The sequence below is a fragment of the Camellia sinensis genome, chromosome 7 (genome assembly GCF_055761805.1).
Source record: "Camellia sinensis isolate YWXY chromosome 7, ASM5576180v1, whole genome shotgun sequence".
In the NCBI taxonomy this organism is placed as follows: domain Eukaryota; kingdom Viridiplantae; phylum Streptophyta; class Magnoliopsida; order Ericales; family Theaceae; genus Camellia; species Camellia sinensis.
This window is the reverse complement of record NC_138967.1, coordinates 112682865-112691809: the sequence shown is the minus strand read 5'-3', so window position 1 is coordinate 112691809 and position 8945 is coordinate 112682865. Positions and strand designations below refer to the sequence as shown.

The 8945-nt window shown below is 40.0% G+C and overlaps 1 long non-coding RNA gene across 1 annotated transcript; it reads right to left on the bottom strand.

The window, feature by feature from the left end:
• Positions 1-1604: 1604 nt before the first annotated feature.
• LOC145795263 (uncharacterized) lies at positions 1605-2248 on the bottom strand. The gene is made up of 2 exons (XR_014335870.1): positions 2119-2248; positions 1605-1988 (listed from the first exon to the last, which is right to left on the bottom strand). It is a non-coding gene; the product is annotated as an uncharacterized LOC145795263 (long non-coding RNA).
• Positions 2249-8945: the final 6697 nt, after the last annotated feature.

Sequence of the window (8945 nt, the reverse complement as noted above, 5' to 3'; positions counted from 1 at the left end):
CATTGCCGCCAAAGGGTTCTCAAAGTTTTTAGAGTGGATAGGTTTTGAGGGTGAGATTTGGGATAGATGGAGGGGTGGTGATGGAGATGGGTGCTCTCATAAACTCTATCTCAGTATTTAGTGGGTGTGTGAGCTTAATTGTGAGATTGGGTATTCTAAAATTATTGATATAGTAATTTCATTTAAGGTTATTATTGTAATAAAAAAAAAAGTCAGCAAATAGCAGGTTCAAAATAATAAATAGGGTGCTAAAGCTAATAGCAACACTCTAAAAGAAATAAAAGTTCCAAATTATTAATTAGGGTGCTAATAACAGTACTATTTTGTAATATAAACCATAAAATGATAACTTTTTTCACTATAAAAAAATAAATTTTTGTATACCATAAAAACACGTGACAAAAAGCATTGTTAAAATAATCATGAAGGGTGATAACTCATTTTTTTATTTTTTATTTTTTATTTATTTATTTATTTTTTACCTTGGAAACGACACCACAATGATTCATCAAAAAAATAATATAACATGTTAGGACTTTACAAACCTAAAGTGAAACAAAATATAACAAAATATTTTAGTCAAAAAATTATTACAAATTCTTTTAAAAAATTCAACTAATACAAAAAAGTAAAAAGGATATATTCTTGTTTACTTTTTGCATGAATTTTTTTTTTATAAGAATTCAAACAATTTTTCTGAATGTATTAATTTTTTTTCTCATATTTTTATCAAAAATTACTGAAAAAAAAAAAAGATTTTCCGAACAAGTTCTAAGATAACATGAAAAAATAAAGGAGTTGAATCGGTGTTGACAAAATTCTGACCCATATATGGACCTACATGAGCAGGTCTACCCCCAACAATCAGGAACCTCTCCCTCTCAGACCACAGGATTGATTGATTAAATTGATGATGAATGTGATGCGAGTAATCTACCAAATCTGCAATGCAATTTAATACATGATTTTGATTAAATCAAGGTCCAGACTTTGTGTATTTATATTCAGATCATTAAATTGAAGACGATCTCATAAATTCATGTTGACACACAAAGGGCTAAAGTTCGAATGGCTATAGTAGTGATGGTTACCATCTTTTGTCCATCCCAAAAAAGGGATCGATTTCTTAAAATTAGCTTGTATCTCCTTCATTATCAAGTATCATTCAGAAAAATATGGCAAGTTTGCAAATATTTCTTCATCATAATTTGCAAACAATTCATTTCATTGATCAATTGTGTCTGTTTTTAGGCTCTTCTAATTAATTGATTATTAAACCAAGGTTGTGTGGACAATTATTTGGTGTGGATTAGGTCCTTATAGTATCGTTGCAATGCTTTTCACTTCACTGGATTTATTTACATTATCGGAATAGATAATTTTTGTAGCATTTTAACTTGATCCGCTGATGGAGTGGTTTGCACACTCTTAATGTTGTTCGGCAAACACAGGAGCTCTGCTAAAATTCATACCAAAATTATTAGTTTTTAACTAGTGCATTTGCTTAGTCTCCCAATTTATCCATGCACTAATATCATCTATCTTCATCATAACATCTAGCTGGGTATTCCTCAGAATTAAAATTGAAGAGTAAACTCAAATAATCAACACAAAATACATACTACATAACACTATTGAAAGAATATCAAATTATGACAGAAATTGAGCTTCAAATCATAGTGCAAAAAAATAGTGGGCATGATAGGAGGCTCTAACCCTCTAACCTTAGAAGGCTAGAGCACCCAGTGTCCATCACACACTAATATTATTACACACAGCCCAGTAAGGCCTGCATTTAATCTTTATTTCGCAGAAGAGAAATTAACACAAAGGGAGTCTGAGAACAGAACAGCTGAAAGAAACCACCTCCGGTTACCCAACCTCAGACCTATAATAAGCAGCCCAATATAATCCCCTCCAGCAATGTATCCAATGCCACAACCACTTCAAAACTTGCATGTCATTGTGACCCAAAAGCCTAGCAGCACCTGCTGTCATAAAAACAAACATATATTGTGTACTTAATAGAGAGAAAACTAGTCAAATAACCTTCAACAACACAAAAAGAAAGCACAAATCCATAAAGATGAGCAGAAATAAATAAAGAAAGAAACATACAATCTCTGATCATGGAGGACTCAATGCGCTCAATCTTGTTAATATTCAGGCCTGTCATAGGCAACCACAAATTCATACAATCAGCACAAGGTAATCTTTAGGTATTTTATGCTTCTAAGGCCATTTTAAAGCAAAACCCATTCTAATAGACAATCTTAGATATCTCAGGTTCAAAACAATAAATGGTTTATGTTGTTCAAATGTAATCACGTTGAAAAGAACAAATGATTTATCTTCTTCAAATAATTTGTTACATTAATTTGTCTGCTAGTATATGAGTTAGATGAAGGTTAGACATGTTGATCACAACATGGTTACCATGTAGTAGCTACGTTGTTCTTGAAAACTCAGTATTTTTGCGCTATTGATGAAACTATAAGAGGCAATGAGAGCTATAAAAGCTAAAGAAGTAGTCAATGATATTGAAATAGATGCACAAGTGTGAAACTAAACCACATACTTGTAGAATTTTTCATGAATTAGTTCTGATTTCCTTGCATTCAAACCATTAACAGATTAAGTAACTAGTTACAATAATCCTATCATGATATGCGGGATATATACTTGGCAACATGTGGGTTTTGGATAAAGGAAGCACACGCAATCAATAGTAATTGCAGGCATAACAAAAAGAGAAAATAAAATTTGCATTCTTTTATTTCTTTGTAATTAGGCACAATTTTAAGAGTAAAATTAGAAATGTAATTAACTTATTTGATATTGTCAAAAAATTTCTTTCCCTTCTTTTTTTTTTTTCAAACGATAAAGTAACAAAAGAGGGAATTTATAATAAAAAACTAAACCTTAAGGGAGGTTTCTATCATTTCACAAATCTTAGGGGAGGTTTCTGCAATTTGATTAAACCTTAGAGGCGGTCACTATAATTTAAAACTAAACGTCAAGGGAGCTTACTGAATTTCATCCAAATCTCAAGAGAGATCATTGTAATTTACCCTAACTATTATAATGAATACCCAATAACTTTCTGTTACTTCAATCATATCAATTGTTACACAGTGCCAATGGGCAGTGGTCACTTTCTGTTTTGATGGATTTCAAATTGGAAGATTTATTTAGTATAAGCCTTTCTATTATTTGACAACAGATCTTTGAAGTACAAGAATGAAAACAAATAATCAGCAACAATGACAGCTAAAAGAAGTTCATCCAACATGGATTGTTCCACCAATAGCAAGAAATGACAGCGAAAGTTGAACTCCTAATCATGTATCATATGGAACATTTCAAAACTAATCACATTTTTCTCTAGTCCCTACTATAGGAGGTAGCTAATCCATAAACATTTCATGGTGAATGATGGCAACTTTTAGGTTTAGAATCTTAGTCCAACTGAGATGAATCAGTCCAATAGTTTTATCCGTGGGAGAAAAAAATACAAACCTAATTTCAAAATCTTTGATCATATAATATACATAATTATGTAGAGTTCTAGAAATATGAATCAAATATTTAGTGAAAGGTTTAAAACTTGAAGCAAGAGGGTTTTACATGTTTATGAGTTCATAGCCCACAAGGTTAATCAATCTGTTGCAGACTAGTGAACTAAGGTCTGTTTTGGTATATATTCATATATATATATATATATTTATATCATTTGTTTTTTTTCTTAGTGGGCTCGTTAATCAAGCTTCAATTGATGCAGAGTGATATCAAATTGAATGGATTGAATTCGGTGTTTCAAATTTTTGTTTGGGCATTTCATTTTTATTAGGGATTATTAAAATTTACACTTAAGTGAATGGCCATTTAATTACACATTAAGTCAATTAAAAGTTTAAAATTAGTTTAAGGTCATCCTATTGTGAATATTTTTTTTTGGTATGTGAGAATTTCATTAAAAGAAACAAAAAATACAAAAATCAAGGGAGGCATACCTTTCAAATACCAAAATCAAGAAAAACACGAAGCAGCTAGACTAATGAGGAGCTAAAATTCTCTTAGAAGTTAGAAATCTACCAGTTTTTACACAATAGAAGATTAGAGTAAGATTGCTTAATAGATGCAAACTGAGAACATTTAACTCTAATATCAGAATTAATCTGATTCATCAAATATGTAGTGTCACGCCCCGAGAATTCTAGGACACAAGGAGCAGCATTTGAAGGATGCTGGGAGGTTCCAGAAGGCTTGAGAACGGGCTAGAGTATGCTGGAAGACTCTAGAACGTAGTGGAAGGGTCCCGAGTGGCCTAGAAGATTCTGGAACGTGGAAGAACCTTGGAGTGTCCAGCAGAGTCTGGATGGGTCTGGAACATCCTAGATTATGCTAGGAGAAGCCTACCATGTACTACACTAGTGTAGAGAATTCTCGAATGTAGTAGATAGGGTAGATGTCCTAGATAGTTCTATGGAATGTTCTAGATGAGTGCTTGTAGCCCTTGGATCAAAATGATCTGGGCCGTCCAATGGAGAGGAGGATGGCTATAAAAGGGTGAGGGGTCTCATTTGTAAGGCATCGAAGGCCTGGAGATCCAAGAGAGCTCTAAGAGTGAGGCACTTGTGAGTGTGAGTGTGAGAGCCTTGTAAGCTTTGTACACGACTATACTTGTAAATGTTAACTTGTATAGTGAAGGCATTCTTCCAACTAAACTGTGTGTGTTAGTGTGGTCGAGTGGCATTCTTCCACCTAAACTGCGTGCGTTAGTGTGGTTGAGTGGATAAGGCTGAATTAGGTGCAACCAAGAGGGTTGGAGACATCTAAGGCCGCACGGTAGGCTTGCGAAGTCTAAGTCCATGACAGTTGGTATCAGAGCAAAGGTCTACATGGCTACGTCTGGCGACGAAGGGAACGTCCCCAGGGTGAGGAAGCTCTCAACGAAGGAGTCGATGGCGGCATTAGAGGCGCGACTCGAGGGGATGATGGAGAGTGTGGACGAGCGGTTCACTAGGCTTGAGGATGCGCTAGTTGGCCCTGGTATGCCCACATCTCGCATCAGTGACTTTTTCTCCTATGTTGCTAGTTTGGTTGCTAGGGTGGAGGAGCTGGAGGAGAAGGTGACCCAGCGGAAGGCCCTGGAAGCAAGAGTAGCTAGCTTGGAGTTAGAGTTGGAGTTGTGCAAGAAGGCCATCGTGGCTGGCAATGGAGGGAATGTGGCTCCAGCCAGGAGGAGGGTTCGTGCGACGAAACCCAAGAGCTATGATGGTGCGAGGGGTGCCCGAGAGAGCCATGCCAAAGGTGGGAGGCAGTCACCTCAGACCACCGAGGATGAGCGCAGTGATGTCGAACCCCCAAGGAGACGGGAACGACGCAAGGATGGGCAACGCACCGGATCTCCAGGGAAGAGGCATGAAGGCAAGGGGCAGCTTGAGTGTTACCTGTGCAACGGACCGCACATGGTGAGAAACTGCCCGAAGAAGAAGAAACAGCTGATTGCCACGGCAAGGAAGGGAAAGAAGGAGGCGAGGGACTCCGAGAGTGAAGACCCTTCAGAGGAGGTGGCCCAGCTGGGGAGCATCCAACTTCATGGGTCGACATCCCAGAAGGGTGGGGAGGAGCACATCCAAGAGAAGGATGGGCGGGGCGCGGAGGTGAAGGCTAAGGGAAAAGCTTCACAAGCGCAGGAGAAGAGAGGTGCCACTCTAAGGTTTGAGTGCACTGACGAGGCTCAAAGGCTGGGCTTGAAGAAAAAAGGGCTGCCCGAGTGTTTCCTGTGCGACGGACCGCACAAGGTGAAGGACTGCCCGAAGAAGTCTCTTGCAGGGATGCAGCAGAGTGGGCTGTATGGCAAGGACAAGGAGAAAGGACTTGCAAGGATGCAGCAGAGTGGGCCGCATGGCAAGGGCGAAGAGGCAAGCTCCAGCAGCAGCAGCGGACACAGATCATATCGAGATGTGCTGGCTCGGTATGCTTCTGCGTGACGAGGGCGTCACGGCATTGGGTGGGGGAGAGTGTCACGCCCCGAGAATTCTGTGACACAAGGAGCAGCATTTGAAGGATGCTGGGAGGTTCCAGAAGGCTTGAGAACGGGCTAGAGTATGCTGGAAGACTCTAGAACGTGGTGGAAGGGTCCCGAGTGGCCTAGAAGATTCTGGAACATGGAAGAACCTTGGAGTGTCCAGCAGAGTCTGGATGGGTCTGGAACATCCTAGATTATGCTAGGAGAAGCCTACCATGTACTACACTAGTGTAGAGAATTCTAGAATGTAGTAGATAGGGTAGATGTCCTAGATAGTTCTATGGAATGTTCTAGATGAGTGCTTGTAGCCCTTGGATCAAAATGATCTGGGCTGTCCAATGGAGAGGAGGATGGCTATAAAAGGGTGAGGGGTCTCATTTGTAAGGCATCGAAGGCCTGGAGATCCAAGAGAGCTCTAAGAGTGAGGCACTTGTGAGTGTGAGTGTGAGAGCCTTGTAAGCTTTGTACACGACTATACTTGTAAATGTTAACTTGTATAGTGAAGGCATTCTTCCAACTAAACTGTGTGTGTTAGTGTGGTCGAGTGGCATTCTTCCACCTAAACTGCGTGCGTTAGTGTGGTTGAGTGGATAAGGCTGACTTAGGTGCAACCAAGAGGGTTGGAGACATCTAAGGCCGCACGGTAGGCTTGCGAAGTCTAAGTCCGTGACAGTAGGCCTATGACATCCTTTGAAAGCCCATGATTTCTCTATTGCCAGATGTAGTATACTGTTGCACCCTAAGCAATTTTCCTCACTATATGGAAAAAAAAATTCCCACTAAATTGATTAGCAATCCATGATATCTCATTATCTCTAGAATGTTGAGCCTTAGAAAAGCAACAAAGATAACTGATCTGCTCCTGTGTGGGTGATTTTCTGACCACACTGTCCGCTTAGTAACCAGCTGGAGAGCACCGGCAGAATAGATGACACTTGGTTGACCTGTCACAGAAAGAGAGGATACCGGCGGTGGTTTGTCCACCCGGGGGCACTCCGACGATCAAGTCAGTATATCTCTCAAAGATAAATCAAGTGCTAAACTCACAAGCTTGAGTATCAAAAGCATACCTTAGACCCATGGGGGTGCCTCTCTTTTATAACCAATACAATCCTAGTCCCAATAGGAGCCTGGCCCTAATGGACTTAGGATTACTGCTAATTTGGGACTCCCAGTGGGATTAGGATAAACTCTCTAAGAGTCTTATCTTTTCCCAAACTGTAGTCTTCTTCCAATCTAGGACTCTTGTCCATATCCAGGTTGAGTCCCCTCTTCATTCTAGGACTCTTGTCCCTTATCCGCTTATCTCGGATTCCGATATCTTCGGAGGCAACCTCGGCCTAGCCGAGATGACTTCGGCACAACGACCAAGACACGTGGCACCTCGGCTGACACGTCGGCGTCACCTTGCCACGTGTTGGTACTCAGAAAATATATCCCCACAACTGCCCCCTAGGTTCTATTACCTCGGCATTCTAAGGTGATGGAACCTACACTGTTCGTTCATCTGTGCGCCTCTGTCCGAGATCAAACTCGCCGATCTCAAATTTCCCTGGATTTTACTGTCCACTTCTGTCAAGTATCAAGCTTCATGCTTTCCAAGCTGCTCGAGATCACACCTCCTAACCGAGGTTCTTGTTCCATTAATTCGTATACTCCAAGAGCTTTGCAACTGTTCCACTCACATTCTTCGGTGTATTCCCGACTTTCAGTCATCTATTTGACTCCGGCGATCTTCATATCGGCGTTCATTTCTCTTGGTAGGTTCATAAACTCTTTTATTAAGCTCAATCTTTCATAACTCTTCTGAATATGTTTACTTGCCCTCTGTTGTCTTCTATTTTCGTCTGTTTTCAAGTTTTTGAATTGTTTGAACGCCTGGCACTGTTTTTTCCATATCCGCTTTCTGTTGCTAGCATCGTGTCTGGGTCATTACTTTCTTGTTCTTCACCTACTTACTTAGTGCCTGTGCACTTGGCTTTATTCTTGAACTTTGTCGTCTTCTTGACCCTGATTTTTCTCTTTTTTCATTCAATCCTCTGGCTTTTTCTCTTTCTAGCTCTTTTGCTTAAATCCGTCATTGTTCCGAGCTTTCAAGCTCTGCAACTGTTTTCGTTCCTCTCCTCCGGTGAAGCTTACGTCATTCTGTTATTTTCGCATCCGTCGTCAGACTTCAGCAATTTTCATTCCGGCTTCCCTCTTTCTGGTAAGCCATTGTTCCTCCTGGTTTTATTTCTTGTTGCTTTCCAAGAAGCTCTGTTTCATTGTTAATCACCATTGTTGTTTTACCCGTTGTTCCCAAATCATCTTCTTGAATACACACTGTTCACACATCTGTTGATTTCTGCCACTGTTCTTGGCTTGACACACCTGTGCAATCTTTTTGTCTTGATTTCCTGATAGCTTCATCATCATTCTTGATTACGAATTACATTCCTTGTTTCTGTTTTGTGTATCTTTTTCCAGATTCTTGCTTTCGTTTCTTTTTTCTGCATAGTCTTAGAACCACGTCCCTTCTTGAAATTGTTGCCGAGATAATGGTAGAGAAGCTCTCCCAGCTGACTGCCAATGATGAACCACCGTCAACCGTTGAAGTAGATTAGTCCGACGTTCTTGCCTTAGTCCCTAGTTCTTAGGGTCTTCATCTTTGTACTTTTGTTTTCTTTGCATATGTAACCTTTTTTGCTTCTGAAAAATGTCTGTTGTTGGCCGATGTTAACATTCCTTGCTCCTTGATTATCATTCCTTCTTCCATTGTATTTGATAGCCATGTCGGGTAATTGACTTCTCGGATGGCCCTGAGCTCTAGAAGTCTATCTACTTCTTCCTCTACTGCTTCGACGTGCATCAACGTCGGTCCTCTTGCTCGTTGGATTACAGGTTTGGCCGACCTGCCGATGTTCAGTTGGTG